This window comes from Macaca nemestrina, chromosome 7 (assembly GCF_043159975.1).
Source record: "Macaca nemestrina isolate mMacNem1 chromosome 7, mMacNem.hap1, whole genome shotgun sequence".
In the NCBI taxonomy this organism is placed as follows: domain Eukaryota; kingdom Metazoa; phylum Chordata; class Mammalia; order Primates; family Cercopithecidae; genus Macaca; species Macaca nemestrina.
Window position 1 is genome coordinate 91,401,010 of NC_092131.1, and position 16,756 is coordinate 91,417,765.

The window sequence follows — 16,756 nt, forward strand, 5'->3', positions numbered from 1 at the left end:
TTACTTCTTTAATTTTAATTCACTTTTTAAAAATAGAGTCTCACTCTGTCACCCAGGCAGGAGTATAGTGGGGTGATCTCTGCTCACTGCAAACTGCCACCCAAGTTCAAGAGATTCTCATGCCTGTCTCCTGAGTAGCTGGGATTTCAGATGTACACCTCCACGCCCAGCTAATTGGTTTATCTTTTTAGTACAGATGGGGTTTCACCATGTTGGCCAGGTTGGTCTCAAACTTCTGACCTCAAGGGATCTGCCCACCTCGGTCTCCCAAAGTGCTGGGATTACTGGCATGAGCCACCATGCCCAGCCAAGGTATCTTTTAAATCTCCTCTTAAGAGGAACCATTGAGACAGTTTAGCAGCAGGTGTCAAGAACCTTAACAGTTCATAGTTTGTTCCAGAAACTTGACTTCTAGAATTGTATTCCAAGAAACTAGTCTAAGATGTAAACACAAATTTAGGCATAAGGATACCTATTGCAACCTTGCAACCACAAAAACATACACAAAATCTATATGTGCAAAAATAGCAAAACAGTGAACTCGATTTCATGAGATATTAAGGGGCCACTGAAATACCAACACAGCATAATTTCTCCTGTATCAAAAAACTTTGAAATGAAAAATGGAATACACAAAGCAAAAGAAAGAATTTAAATTATGCTGAAATATGCACAGAAAAAGACCAGAAGAACTTATATTGAAATGTTCCTTTCAATTAATTTTAGTTGTTATCTCTGGAGACATTTGGTGCTTTCCCCTAATTGCAGTTTATGGTTTTATATAGTAAGCATCTATTGACATTAATAACCAAAAAATGAGTTAGAAAAATAATTTGATTTCAGGTGCTCGGGAGGATGAAATAGAAGGCTCCTTTGAGCCCAGGAGTTTGAGGCTGCAGTAAGCTATGATCATGCCACTGCACTCCAGCCTGGGTGACAGGGACCCTATCTCAAAAAATAATAATAATTTAAAAAGAATTTGAATAACACCCCCCAGAACAACATCTTTATTCACATCATTCTGCTCCCTCCCTCCCATACTATCTGTTCTTACACATATACAAATATATGCAGATTTTTTAAAATCCTAATTTGCTTCAATTACCTTAGTTTTCTACTTCAAATGTCAAAATCTCTAAAGGAATAGCTTATATTCATCTCGATTTTTTTTTTCCAAGTCGGCTAATTCACTGATTTCTAGACCAGGTTACTGACTATCTTCACTCAAACTCTGCGCGTGACTCTATATGTCATGGAGCTCCCTTCTCCCCGTGTGTACCTTTTGGACCTGACCTTCCATCCTACGCTTATTTTCCTCACAATGCTCAGAAATGCCTTTGGTCTGTATTTCCTCCTATACCTTCAACCTCAGTCATGTTCCCATCCACAAAACTTCTCCACCTAAGTATTAATCAGCACATCGCAAACAGAATTCAACATATCTTTTTAAAGCAATATCCTCAGCACACTATTCCCTGCTTAAGGTCTTCTTATCAATAATCACACCAAATAGAAACACACGCCTGTCTCGAATTCAAGACTTTTAACCATCTGCCTTTTCTGGCCAATCTTGCTTTCCATGACTTCAACACATCAACTTTCCTTCTCAAAAGAAAAGCATCCAATACATCCAAACACACCATGTCCAAGGTTGTTCTGGGCCTGTTCCCACGTTCTTTTAGGAGCCTAGAATATCTGCTTTTCAGCTGTCCTCATCTGACATCTCCAAAGTCTAGTCGCTTACCTTTCTAGATTTCCTTCAAAGTTGCGGTCCCTTGTTTATTATATTGTGAGGGGAAAAATGAAAGGGTACGTGATCTTTAGTACAATGGCCGCCTGACCCACGGAAAAGGTTTAATGTTTTCATGCAGTTTATTCCACCTCAGCTAAACTGCAAAAAAACATTAAAACAAACTCCCATTCTAATTGGACAATTCTAAGAAGTATTTTACTCCCAGACTCATAAAACAAGCCTACAGCCAGGCACAGTGGCTCATGCCTGTAATCCCAGCACTTTGGGAGGCCAAGGTGGTGGATCACTTGAGGCCGGGAGTTCAAGACCAGCCTGGGCAACAGAACGAGACTCAAACTCTACAAAAAATTTTTAAAAATTAGCTGGACGTGGGGCACCTGCCGGTAGTCCCAGCTACTCCGGAGGATTGCTTGAACCTGGGAGTTCAAGGTTGCAGTGAGCCCTAACCACGCTACTGCACTCCAGCCTGGGTGACAGAGAGACCTTGTCTCAAACAAACAAACAAGTCTACCACACTACTTCTTTAGTTCTGAAACACTCTAAAAGTGTATTTTAGATTAATAATTTCCAAAAATAGAAAATGAAAGTCTGAATTAATTATAAGACCCCAAACAGAAAATATCTTTTATTTTTATTTATTTATTATACTTTATGTTCTAGGGTACATGTGCACAATGTGCAGGTTTGTTACATATGTATACATGTGCCATGTCGGTGTGCTGCACCCGTCAACTCGTCATTTACATTAAGTATATCTCCTAATGCTATCCCTCCTCCCTCCCCCGACCTCACAATAGGCCCTGGTATGTGATGCTCCCCTTCCTGTGTCCAAGTGATCTCATTGTTCAATTCCCACCTATGAGTGAGAACATGCAGTGTTTGGTTTTCTGTTCTTGTGATAGTTTGCTGAGAATGATGGTTTCCAGCTGCATCCATATCTCTACAAAGGACACGAACTCATCCTTTTTTATGGCTGCATAGGATTCCATGGTATATAAGTGCCACATTTTCTTAATCCAGTCTGTCATTGATGGACATCTGGGTTGATTCCAAGTCTTTGCTATTGTGAATAGTGCCGCAATAAACATATGTGTGCACGTGTCTTTATAGCAACATGATTTATAATCCTTTGGGTATATACCCCGTAATGGGATTGCTGAGTCAAATGGTATTTCTAGTTCTATATCCTTGAGGAATTGCCACCCTGTCTTCCACAACGGTTGAACTAGTTTACAATCCCACCAACAGTGTAAAAGTGTTCCTATTTCTCCACATCCTCTCAAGCACCTATTGTGAAAATATCTTTTAAAACAAGACCATAAAATTCACATATCTTCTATTTGGTCAATGCAGAGACAAAGATCTTTGTTCTGAAGTTTGAATGTAAATGCAAAGCTTCAGAGCCTAAAAACATCTAAAATTATATCCAGAACTGACAACTGGCCTAGGTTCAATGTCGTTGGAAATTGCTCTACTAAATTTGCTACCATTTGTATGTGTTCTTCCAAAATTCAGGTGTTTCTAATGTGATGATATTAAGAGGTAGGACCTTTAAGAGGTGATTAGGCCAAGAGAGCTCCTTCCTCCTTAATGGGATTAAGGCCCTGATGAATGAGGCTTCACACATGGGACTAGCTTGCTCTCCTGCCCTTCTGCCTGCTACCATCTGAGGACGCAACAAGAAGGCCCTCAGACATTAAATGTTGGTATTTTCATCTTGGGCTTCCCAGTCTCCAGAACTGTTATGAAATAAATGTCTGTTCTGTATAAATTACCCAGTCTCTGGTACTCTATCATAGCAGCATAAAACAGACTAACATAAAATTCCTTGATGATTTTTCAACAAGAGACAGTTTCACTACTTCTGGTGAGTAGTCCCTAACATGTTCTCAAATTCTCCTTTTACGCAACATAACACTTTTTAAACTTAGTAGTTCCTCTTCCTAAAAATAACCAAATGCAGGTTAAGGACTGATTAGTATAAAATAGAAATAAAGCTTTCATGCTAAAAGTTAAGGACTTTTGTTTTCCACAAAATCCAATCCAAAGAATTCAGATAAAGCAATTTGCTCAAAGGTGTATCATCAGTTAGAGGTAAATCCAGAGTTGAGAAATTACATTCTATTCCAAATACAATGTGCTTTCAATTATTGCACATTAATAGTAGTTTAGAAAGGAAATTTATGGAATTACTCAAATCAAAAATGACAACATTTATGAAATGCCTTTCTTATCCTACTTTAGCCATCTCCTTTTCTTCCTCTTAAGTCACTTCTTCTGTTGCCCCATTCTGAAACAGAGAAAAAATCTGCCAGGGTTACACAGGCTGAATACAGGCTAAGTCCGTTAGAAGACTGGTGCCATAGCTTTAGGGACAAACTCTCAACCATCTGTCACTGCAGTGCCGCTACCAGAGAGCTTATTAACATTAAATGTTTATTTTTAAATCCAACTTTGATTTGACAAACAACAGTTATCAGCTTTTAAAAACGGAACAGAAAATAAAAGAATTAGGAATAAAAAAGCAATCAAATATAAATATAAAATATAAAAAATATAAGTCAAATATAAAGCAAAACTGAAAAAAGTGTTAAAACAGAATCTAATTTAAAATAAGAAAACATTTTACTTACATGGCTATGTTTATAAGATCAATGGCTTATTTTGTTTAAAATAAATATCACAAACTATCCATTCCCTAAAATAACTACCTTTTTAACTTTTAAAAGCCTGAATCATTATATAAATTCAATTGCCTTTCATTTTAAAAGATCAGATGTATGATTTATAGACACTTCACAAAACTAAGAATTATGAAATGATTACCACCTTCCTAAAAGGCAAATTTTAGTTTTAAAAACATGTTATTTACTACAAAATACCTCTCTGCAAGACAGAATTTACCAACTGACACAATTGACAATCATCAAGTTTAGAAATGAATTTAATGGGGTTTTAGGAAGGGCCTTCATACCCAGTTTGGGCAATTTCAAAGGATAAGCTTCCTGGCCACCGTACGGTATATAAATGCATCTTTAATCATGAAGGCCAGTTGAGGTTAGAACCCAGAATATGTAACATATCAAGAAACTAGGATCCAGAGATCCAGTAAGACCCACAACGGTCTCAGTAGTTTCTAAGCATCTGTTCTCAGATACTCTGATGGAGGAATACTTAAGAAAAACAACCCATGATCACAGAGGGTGTTAGAACTCTTCTGGATTAGTGAGCTGGAGAATGCCGTGTAGATAAACATACCCATGCAGAATTAACTTGTATTTCCTTTAAATCTGCATCTCTTTAGACATTCTTTGTCTTCTAAAATCTAAATGGAAAAAGGAAGCAAGCAGCAGCTTCCAAAATGTAATTCACCCCTTCTTCATTTCCCTAAATTGATACATTCCAAATCAAACTATTCTGGGTATCTAAAGAATATATACTTAGCCTACAAGTCCCAAAGACTTTGGTTGCATCACTGATTGAAAGACCATTTTTGAAATGCTCATTTCAAAGCCTACCCAGAGAATCTGCTTTGTTGTTGTTGTTGTTGTTGTTTGAGATGGGTCTCACTCTGTCACCAGGCTGGAGTGCAGTGGCAGGATCTCGGCTCGCTGCAACCTCTGCCTCCTGGGTTCAAGCGATTCTCCCGCCTCAGCCTCCCGAGTAGCTGGGACTATAGGTGCATGCCACCACGCCCAGCTAATTTTTGTATTTTTAGTGGAGACAGGGTTTCACCATGTTGACCAGGATGGTCTCAATCTCTTGACCTCATGACCCGCCCACCTCGGCCTCCCAAAGTGCTGGGCGGAATCTGTTTTAAAAAAGCTCTCTGAGGTGATTCTGACATGCATCCATGTCTGTAACCATCAGCCCAGTTACTATCTTTCATTTTACAAAGGACAAAGCTGAGCCCCCACCCCTCAAAAAGGGTAATTTAATCAAAACAAAAAGTGAGTTAGTGTTGTGAAATCCTAAGATGAATTTCTTTTCAGGATGTGGCCTGGTCCTCTTTCCAAAACCCCACCAAAATGACAGTATTTTATTGAAAAGAATAAGTCTGCCGCAGCAGCAGAAAAATAACAAATACAAGGAGAATACCCTGAGTGAACCAAAACCACAGGGACATGCTGGAAGACACAAAGCAGACTGAACCAGACTGCTGGGCTTAACAAGCCACAAACCCAATCCAAATAATGGAAGGACTACTTTTTTCCAGAAGAATCTAACATTCTTTACTGTACTTCTCCCAACTACAGTTGGTAAGGATCACCCTCTATTGATATAGGAAGCCTATCTTGATGGCTTCTTAGTGTGAGTGTGAAATCCAGAGATAAAAGACAATCTTTTTAATATAACTCAACACAGCAGCAAAATCTTGAAAGAGACACCATCTCTGCCTTTTAACTCAGGAGCTAGAAAGCTCTCCTGCCAGCACCTCCCCATCCTCATGCCACAGGATGAGCATGAGTCTGCAAACCAGGAGAGGGAGGCCACAGCAGAAAAGAGTGACAATTCTGAAGACACCTGTGATGGTTAATACTGAGTGTCAACTTGATTGGGTTGAAGGAATCCCAGCACTTTGGGAGGCAGAGGTGGGTCATTTGAGGTCAGGAGTTCAGGACCAGCCTGGCCAAAACACTGAAACCCCGTTTCTACTGAAGACACAGAAGTTAGCCAGGCTTGGTGGCGGGCGCCCGTAATCGCAGCTATTCGGGAGGCTGTCGCAGGAGAATCGCTTTAACCCGTGGACTGTCAAGAGACATAGGTTGCAGTGAGCCAAGATCGCGCTACTGCACTCCAGCCCGGGTGACAAAGAGCCTGTCTCAGAAAAAAAAAAAAGAGCGAAGTCTCGCTCTTATCCCCCAGGTTTGAGTGCAATGGCTGGATGTCCGCTCACTGTAACCTCTGCCTTCCTGGTTCAAACGATTCTCCTGCCTCTGCCTCCCAAGTAGCTGGGATAAAGTCACCTGCCACCACGCCCGGCTAATTTTTTATATATTTTAGTAGAGACGGGGTTTCACCATGTTGGCCAGGCTGGTCTCCAACTCCTGACCTCAGGTGATTCGCCCGCCTCGGCCTCCCAACCTGCAGGGATTACCGTGAGCCACTGCGCCCGGCCGAAACACCGAAAAGCTTAAAAGCCTTTCCCCTTCCCCGCCTGGGCTCAAAAAACGCCGGAGCCGCTCTGCACCGCCCTGTCGCGGTCCCCGGAGCAGGCCGGCTGACTCGGGCGACCCTGGCTCCCGAGAGGGCTCCGGCCACCACGGGCTCCCACCTCTGGGCGCGGGGACAGGGGCTGAGACGGGCCAGCAGCCCCCAAGCCTGCCCCGCGCCTGGAGCAGGAGAGACGCGCCCTCCGCCTCTTCCCACCCAAGCCTCCCTCAGTCCCGGGGGCGGGCCGGGTTAGTCGCGGGAGAAAGGGGCGGGGAACCGGGGTCTCTCCCGGGCAGGCACCCCTTTGTTCCGGGACTCCAGGCGCCCCCTCTCCGCCCTCACCCTGCCCCGCGAGGCCTCGGCGCCTCACCGTCGTGTTGCAGTGGAGCGTGAGCCGGCGGCTGCGGGCTCCTGGTTCTTGTGGAAGACAGATGCCAGCAACTTCAGTTTGGCCTTGAGCCGGGACACTGACATCTTCCACTCATCTCAGGCGGGAGGGGCGCGGAACCGGAGACTGTCCTGAGCCGCTGTCATGGCCGCGACCACCCCGCGGGGCCGCCCTGCAGAGCTCTCCCAGCTTCCCCGCTCGCCGCCGCCTCCACCCTCCTGGGAGCGCCGCTGGAAAATGGCAAGAGGCACCGAGGAGGCCTTGGCAGGAGCTGTGTGGAGGCCTGTGGAGCTGCTCCCATTGTAACCGACTCCACCGACGCGAGGCGCGGCTCCTGTCAAGCCACAGTTTAAAAGGGCAACAGCACCACCGCCCCGCTACCGCCTGGGACAGGGCTGCCCGCATCCCTGTCCCAGTCCCGGTCGCCCCTCGCCGCTCAACCCGGCGTGCCCCGCGCGCAGCCGTTTTGGCGGGTGCACGAGTCCAGAGCGTGCGCGCGCCTCCGGCTTCCCCTTCCTCCCTTGACCCAGCACCTTTCTGCCCAACCCATCTGGTCCCTTCCTCACACTGGCTGACTGGAGGCTCAGGGCGGCACAACCACCAACTCTGTGTGTGTGTGTGTGTGTGTGTGTGTGTGTGTGTGTGTGTGTGTGTGTGTTTGCGTGTGTCTTTCTGTCCGTCTCCCAAAGGAACAGAGCACTGCTGAGTTGAGGCTGATTATTAGCTCGTGGACTGTTAGCAAAATACAGTCACAAGAAGGCCGTGTGCTGATTTGTCTTTTGCGGTGACATCATGTTGCTCATGTTTTATGTTTTTCAGAGTTCATTAGTTTCTATTTGTTCTCAGTTAATATCTAGTTCAAGAGATTGTGTAAGTAGAATACCCCCAAACTGAAAGTCACCTAGGTAAAATATAGGAAAAATATGTCACCCATTTAAACTATAGTTGAAAATGTGTACACGTTAGTTTTGTGTAGCCAACACTGGATAATGGGTAAGGGCACAGGATCCCGGGGCTAGACTGCCTGGGTTCAAGTTCCAACTTAGCCACTTGCTGACTGTGAAATACTTCACAGCTTTAAGCCTCAGTTTCTTTGTATTTTTTTTAACTTAATCCCAAATGTGATAGTAAGTCTCAGTTTCTTGATCTGAAAAACAGAAATTATTCAATGAGAGTCTATGTGAAAACTTTAAAGTTTTTAAAGCCACTGCCTGACTCAGGAAAGTCCTCAGCTTTCGCTGTTAAAGTTTTAAAAGCCACTTTAAAGTTTTTAAAGCCACTGTCTGGCCCAGGAAAGTCCTCAGCTTTAGCTGTTATTAGCTATGATTATTATTGTGTTGGCTACACGTGCATTAACGAGGCAGGAAAATGCTCAAGGATAACAACCAAGAATCCAAATTATCTCATCAGACCAAGAGGGAGGCATATGTATGCATGCTTATGTTTCAGCTCAGAGCCCTTTGTCTAGAAGGCTCTTGAACTCAGAGGCCCAGGCACTATCAACTTTGCAGTGGAGCCATCACTTTTGTTGATCAATGAAATTGACATAGTGCTTTTTTTTTTTTTGCACCAATCATGTGCCTCAAGCTAACTGTGTCAAGAGGAGCATGCTTCAGATGGCTGGAGTGAACAATTCAACTTGTGGAGGAATGAGAAATGTTACTGTTGAGACAAGAAACATAAAACCCCAGAGTAAGGTAGGAATCACTGAAAGTCAGGCAAAGGAACCGGCATCCAGTAATGAGTTAGGCTTTGCCGGCTTCTGGCCCTACAGATGGCTCTTTGGAGAGGGAGAAAATTAAACCAGGCCTGAGGGCACAGATCCTAAGGGAATGCTGGCAGCTCTAGGCTGTCTATGGAAGAGAAGCAGAGGGTGGCACCTAGTGAAAGAGGGGGCTGGGGGACATAGCTTGAGCCTGTGTTTACAGATGGAGTCTCCTGATTCCTGCAACTGGGGAAGGAGATCGTGCCTGGATCACGGGACCTCAAATCAGAACTCTTCCCACCCACACCCCTTCTTTTTCAGGGCATCTTTCATTGCAAACAACAGATAAACTAGTTGGAAAGCTCAGCAGATTCTCACGGTGGTGCTTAGCAGGCCAGGCCTAGCTGCCATTTAACCTGTGACTGAGGATGATGCCACTGGCCTGTAAGCACACATTGGAAAATCTACATCCAGGGACACTCCATGCCACACAGAGACAGCTGTGCATGGTTCTTTAGGTTTGAGGTGCTGTCCTGGCCGTTGCCTTATAAATATGTCGGATTAAAATGGGTTGCCCTGGAGCTTATCTAACCTTTATCCTCCTCCACTCCCTGCCCCAAAATGAAGGAGCTGCTAGTTTTGTTTGCTTTATGGAAGATGGATCTGTCATTGTTCTTAGAACCTTTGGAGAAAGATTTCTTGGGAGGAAGCTATCCTGAACCCCCAGAGATTTTCTCATTTACTGGTGCACCAGCTTTAGAGTCTTAAGTCTTCATCCTGGCTCAGCCACCCTCCAGCTGTGTGACCTTTGAGAAGTTGCTTGTCTACACTGAGTCTCGTTGTCACCTATGAGTGGAGGCTGCTACATTGCTACTGTTTGGAGCACCTACCCACAGGCACTCTTACAGCGTGATGGTGAAGATAAAATGCAATAATAAGGCTGAAGGGGGAGGATCACTTGAAGCCAGGAGTTCAAGACTAGCCTGGGCAACAAAGCCAGACCTCATTTCTGTGAAAATGTTTTTTAAAAAATGAGCTGGACTTGGTGGCTTATGCCTGTAGTCCAGCTACTCGAGAGGCTGAGGTGAGACCACTTGAGGCCAGGAGTTTGAAGCTGCAGTGAGCCGTGATCACGCCACTGCACTCCAGCCCAGGCAACAGAGGGAGACCCTATCTCAAATAAATGAATAAGTACATAAATAAAATAATAAAATAATGCATGCAATTACTACACTAGTACGTGATCAGGCACATGATAAATGCTCGATAAATGGTAGCCCCAATAAACTTTGTAATGTTTTGGGAGAGGGTGTTCTTTGGACTCAGCCCAGTGACAGAAGCATTGGAAAAGACTGATGTGTATGATGGCTGTTTCCTACAAGTACAGGCCTGTACCCCCAGGGACCTGAGGCATTGGCTCCATGGGGCACCTTGTTCTATTTACACTTGTTTTGGGCAGCACCGATTGCCCTAGGGCTAAGCAGGACACCACTGACTCGATGGCCAAGAGTATCCCCCTCCCCAAGCTAGCCATGAGAAAGCCACTTGCATCATAAGACTACAGGAAATCAAAGGGAATAAAAAGCACGATTTAGTCAGCTACTCTCCAGCTGATGGGCATAGATTTTTGCTATTTTGAACAGAGTTGTTAGGAACATTCCTTGTCCACATCCCCTGTTTTATATAGACAAGAATTTCTCTTGGATGTAGAGTAGAATTGCTGGGCTGGGAGGAGTGTGAATATTCAACCTTATGAGATGGAGTCAAACTGTTTTCCAAGGTGGTCATACCAGTGTATACTCCCGGCAGCAGTTCTTAAGAGATCTCGGGATCTCTATCTTCTGGTGAGGTCACAAGCAGTCAAAAAGAATAAATCCCAGCTATAAACAACAATAAGAATCTTAGCAATATACTATTAAGTGAAAAAAATAAATTCTAGAAGGATGCATACAGCATACTTTATATAACTTGGAAAAGAAAATGTATATGCAGGCCGGGCATGGTGGCTCATGCCTGTAATCCTGACACTTTGGGAGGCCAAGGCAGGAGGATTGCTTGAGGCCAGGAGTTCAAGACCAGACTGGACAACATAGCAAAACCCTGTCTCACCAAACACTAGAAAAATTAGCCAGGTGTGGTGGTGCACACTTGTACTCCCAGTTACCCATGAGGCTGAGGTGGGAGGATCTCTTAAGTTTAGGTGTTCAAGGTTACAGTGAACCATGATTGCACCACTGCACTCCAGCCTGGGCAAGAGAATGAGACCCTGTCTCTAAAGAAAAGGTAAATAAGTAAATAAGTAAAATTTAACAACAAACTGTGGGCCGGGTCCGGTGTCTCATGCCTGTAATTCCAGCACTTAGGGGAACTGAGTTGGGCAGCTCACGAGGTCAGGAGTTCAAGACCAGCCTGATCAACATGGTGAAATGACGTCTCTACTAAAAATACAAAAATTAGCCAGGCATGGTAGTGCACGCCTGTAATCCCAGCTACTCGGGAGGCTGAGGTAGGAGAATTGCTTAAATCTGGGAGGCAGAGTTTGCAGTGAGCTGAGATTGCACCACTGCCCGCCAACCTGGGTGACAGAGCAAGGCTCTGTCTCAAAAACTAAACTATACTAAAAATTTTAAAAAATTTTTTAAAGTTGGGTTTTTGACAAGATAACATTGACAAACAACAGGAAACAGACAACTGATACTGCAAAAACTCAGGCCGGGTGAAGTGGCTCAAGCCTGTAATCCCAGCACTTTGGGAAGCTGAGGTGGGTGGATCACGAGGTCAGGAGATCGAGACCATCCTGGCTAACATGGTGAAACCCTGTCTCTACTAAAAATAACAAAAATTACTCTGGCGTGGTGTCAGACACCTGTAGTCCCAGCTACTCAGGAGACTGAGGCAGGAGAATGGCGTGAACCCGGGAGGCAGAGCTTGCAGTGAGCTGAGATTGCACCACTGCACTCCAGCCTGAGTGACAGAGCGAAACTCTATCTCAAAAAAAAAAAAAAAAGTAAAAAAAAACAACAACAAAAAACCAAACCCTCAAAGGATCACTAGTGGCTATTATTAGCAAATATATGCAAAGAAATAGGAAAACCTACTAAAAATGGATAAAGTTCCAGACACATCTAGACTACCAAGATTAAATCATGATGAAATCCAAAACCTGAACAGACCAATAACAAATAATGGGATTGAAGCGGTAATAAAAAGTTTCCCAGCAAAGAAAAGCCTGGGACCTGATGATTCACTGCTGAATTCTAGCAAATATTTAAAGAAGAACTAATACCAACCTTAACCAAACAATTCCAAAACTAGAGAAGGAGGGAATACTTCCAAACTCTTTCTACAAGGCTAGTATCGCCCTGATACCAAAACCAAAGATACATCCAAAAAAGAAAACTACAGGCCAATATCAATGATGAATATTGACGCAAAAATCCTCAACAAAATATTAGCTAACTGAATTCCACAAGCATTAAAGTTGGGGTGCAGTGTCCCAGGTTCACTCAACCCTTCCCGTTTTCCTCTCTGTGTGTGTCTACTTTGCTGTGTTCCCTGGGGGCAGCGGCGGTGGCAATGTTGGTGCGTGGGCCTCCCAGGACAAGGGGAAAGTGAGTGTGCCCTTTTCTTGCCTCCTGCCGGGCATCTGCAGCCTGGCACAACTTTGTCCAGGTCTCCAAGCCGAGGACCTGGAGATGTTCTTTTCCAATTTCTGGATTGGTAGCTTGAGGCAAATTCTGGGCACTAGAGTCAGAACTAAGAAGAGACTGAATCAGGGGAATCTGGGGTCCTGAGAGGCAGAGACCTGAAACCGTCTAGAGCCGTGTGGGGAGTTGGGTGTGTGTTCAGGCCAGTTGCTTCTCTCTGTGCCTCAGTGTTCCAGGTACCCTTAGAGGGGCTGAGATCCTAGGGATTCCTGGAGCCTGGCTGCATGGCCTGGCCACCCTGATGCCCTTGTGTTCTCCACGACAGGGCAGCAAAGCCGAGGAGAATGGCTCCAACAGCTTCATGCACTCCATGGACTCACAGCTAGAGCGGCAAATGGAAACCACCCAGAACCTGCAGGACTCACACATGGCCATTGTCAACAACACCATGTGGGACCTCATGGTTGGTGTCACACCCAAGACCATCATGCATGTCATGATCAACAACGTGCATGCACCGCCTCATGGGGGCAGGAGGCTCCTGTGGCACTGGGGGTGCAGATAGCCATGCTGGCCTGGGGGAGATGCTAACCAGCCCTATGGGACCAGGTCCAGGGCAGAGCTGTGTCATGGAAATATAACATGGGACTGAGGACAGTGACCCATGCCTGTAATCCCAGCACTTTGGGCGGCCAAGGCGGGAGGATAGGTTGAGCCCAGGAGTTCAAGACCAGCCTGGGCAACATAGTGAGACCTGGTCTCTACACAAAAATTTTAAAAATAGCTGGGCTTGGTGGTGGCACGTGCCTATAGTCCTAGCTACTCTACAGGCTGACATTGGAGGATCACTTTGAGCCTGAGGTTGAGGCTGCAGTGAGCGGTGATCTCGCCCACTGTACTCCAGCCTTGTGACCGAGTGAGATCCTATCTCCAAAAAAAAATTTATTTAAAAAACTGAGTAGACAGGTGTGCTGGTGGCATGATAGGTCCTGGGTCCCCTCCCAGACCTGTGACCTTGGACAGGTGACTTTTCCTCTGGACCTCAGTGTCCCTATCTGAGTGAGAAAAGGGCAGTGGGGAGGCAGATCTTTGAGTCTAAGTGGTGTAGAAGCCGCGTCTGAAAAGCCATACTCAGGGCTCCAAGTCCAGCACACAGTCCCACCAGGGCCCGGCAGGAGGCCAGCGCAGCACAGGCATCAGGTCCCAACCTCCTTCCCTCTTTGCCCACTCTCAGACCAAGGAGTTCATCTTCTCGGAGCTGCTGTCCAACCTGGCATCCTGAAATTGAACCTGCAGGACAACCAGGTGTCCTGTCCCTGTACTCACGTGGGGACCAGAACATGCTGATGGAGGAGTCAGCAGAGCAGGCACAGCGGTGCGCTGAGATGCTGCGCATGCACCACGTGTTGAAGGAGGCACTCAGCATCATCGGCAACATCAACATGGCCACCATCAGCACGCCCACGGGGTCTGTGGACAACTCCTGGCTGTAGGTGCCGAGAGTCCTTGCTGGATGCAGGTACCAGGGCTGGCCCCCAAGGCCCCAAAGTCCCCCAGCCCCCATGGCTGAGCCTGGGGCTCTTGGAGCAGGCTCTGTGCCCAAGCTGACAGACGTGGGTGCTCTCTGGAACCATCAGAGAGCTCATGGTTTATGGTGTAAGGGCTTAGAGCTTGGAGGGGGTTGTGTGTGGGGCTGCACTCTGAGGCGGCCAGAGGCCTAGGAATGTCATCCTGGGCCCACCGTACCTGTTGTGCAGTCTGAGTCATGCTGCCAGGGCAGAGTATCCAGCTCCCAGTCTGGGAGTGCTGAGAGCCAAATCCACTGCAGAGGAGGGGTGAGTCAGGGTCATACCTCCTCTATCTGTCGGCAATCCAGTGGTGATCTAGGATAAAACCTCGAGAGTCCCATACACACGGTCAACCCACAACACACCTCACAGGCCAGGTAGGGACACACAGCCCCCTTCTCTCCCTCCCAGGTACCATCATAGCTGCCAGCGTGTGATGGAAGGCAGGATCCCTGGCCACCGCTCAAGCACCATCGCCGGTCAGCAGGCTCACGCACCTTGGCCTGTTGCTTCTAGAGGTCGCCTCTGCTATTCAACCAAGGGGACCACAGTGCCTGGTGTCCCGGCTGAGCTCTGCCCGGCAAGCCCGCCCACCTTCCCTGCCATGGACTCTCCCTCTTCTGCTTTTCCCAGCAGGAAGGGCCCTGCCTCTCTTACGCGACCTGCAACCCCCAACAAGCTGAGGCTTCCCTCTTAGACTTATAAGTCTATAGCCAGTGGAATCCAGCTGCCTGCCCTCCCTGTTTCCCCCAGGGTCCCTTCAGAGGATCCTGGGCATTCTGACCACCCAGAGGGTTCTCCAGTGATCACTCCAGCCATCCATCCCTTTTAGCTTCATCATCCTGGTTCAAGCAGTGTTCCTTCTCTATCAGGCCTGGTGGCTGTTGCGTTGGGCTCCCCAAGGCGAGAGGTGGCCCCGGACCGGTGGGTTAGAAGACAGGGTGACTAGAGAAGAGGGAAGCCCGAGGAGGCTGAGCACTGGTCTGACCGGTGCATGCATTACCTGGGTGCCGTGGAAGAGGCCAGCGTGCGTGGGGTGGGGAGGGCTGCCACAGCCCCCAGGCACTACCTGTGAAGCTCCGGCTCCTCCCTCCATCTTCCTCCCCTTTCCCTTCCAGCCCCTCTTTTCCAGGAACCTTGACACGCCCACACCTGTGCCCTCCCCTCCCCGGCCCTCCCACAGCTGCTGTGGCACATCTGTGCTCTGCACTTGCCTCATCAACTCTCTGCTAACTTTTCTCTCTCCTGTTTTCTCTCTGCTTTCTATCCAACTGCCAGCCGATCGGGTCCGGCAAGTCCATCCCATCCTGAGAGCCCCAGGCCCTCCTTTGACCTCTAAACAGATCCCTCCACTTCTTGGAGACCTCCCTTTCCAAGCCTGCCTGGGCAGCTGTTCTGTGATTTGACAGTGGCTCCCCCAGCCCCAAAGCCTGTCCCCTTCATCTGTGACTTGGTCTGTTGTAGTGGTGAGCTGACACCTCCAGGTGTGACTGTTGCTGAAAACTTGTGCCCCCCTCTGTGGTACGCCCCTGCCCTGGTCTATAAATATCTATAAATACACCTACACACACACACACACACACACACACACACACACACACACACACACACACTCCTACACGTGGCTGGCCGCCTTGCCTCTAGCACTGGGAATCAGTCACCATGCTGTCCTTTTGGAGTCTTGTGTGCCAATGAGAGAAAGCTGTTCCCTGACATAGCCCCTCCAAAGTGCAGCACCTCCAGTGAGCCTCCCTGTCCTGCCCGGCCTACGGACAGCCAGCCCCTGCCATCTCTCCCGCCCCCCACCAAGCATGGGAGTGCTGTGCAGGCAGCTGTGTGGCCTGACAGTCTCTACCAGTCCTGCTGTCCCGCAAACCCATTTCTGGATGGCGGGGAAATGTGTCCTCTGCTGGCTGTGTTCTCTGTGGAGCTCAGGGGAGGGGAAAGGCCAAGCTATTTCTAGGGTGCTATTGGGAGCAGTGAAAAGGCCATACCCTTTCCAAGGGGCACTTTTCCTGGAAAGCCCCTGGAGCTTCCCTGGCTCTTATCCTGTGAAGCTGGCTTTGGCCACCAGGGGGCAGGGCCATGAACTCAGCCTGGAGGGAGCCTGCCGGGTAGCTGGCACTCAGGAGGGACAGAAAGAACAGGCCACCAGGTGCAGACAGGAGAGGGAGGCAAGGGGACAGAATGGAAGACGCCTGGGGTGGGTGGAAGTCAGTGCCCTTAGGTGCTGGTACCTGTCTTCCCGGCCACCGCTAGATCAGGCTTCTGAGCCTGTTGGCTGTCAGGGCCGGACTGCGCCCCCTAGGTGCCATGGCAGTCCCCGTGGAATCCCCTAGGTGCCACCAGGCAGCATACAGGTAACAAGCCTGGAAGGTCCCCAACAGCCTCGCTGGACATGCTGAAGACACTCTGGGACTCCTCGTTTGGTGGCACAAACTCTAGGACCCAGTGAGGGAAACGGGAGCACACCAGGCTGAGGAGTATGGTTAAATCTGTTTATTCCAAAATAAAAAGCAAAATAAACAGGAGTCGCATCAC

At 47.3% G+C, this 16,756-nt stretch overlaps 2 protein-coding genes across 13 annotated transcripts in view; both read right to left on the reverse strand.

The window, feature by feature from the left end:
• Positions 1–8,038, reverse strand: part of LOC112426269 (ubiquitin-conjugating enzyme E2 Q2-like) — a 36,039-nt gene extending 28,001 nt beyond the window's left edge. The window contains exon 1 of the mRNA XM_071100580.1: positions 7,278–8,038. The gene's annotated coding sequence lies outside the window, so the exon portion shown is untranslated. The remainder of the gene's footprint in view (positions 1–7,277) is intronic.
• The window catches only part of LOC105479413 (putative golgin subfamily A member 8D), a 128,757-nt gene that overhangs the window by 49,570 nt on the left and 62,431 nt on the right, over positions 1–16,756 (reverse strand). The window lies entirely within an intron of this gene.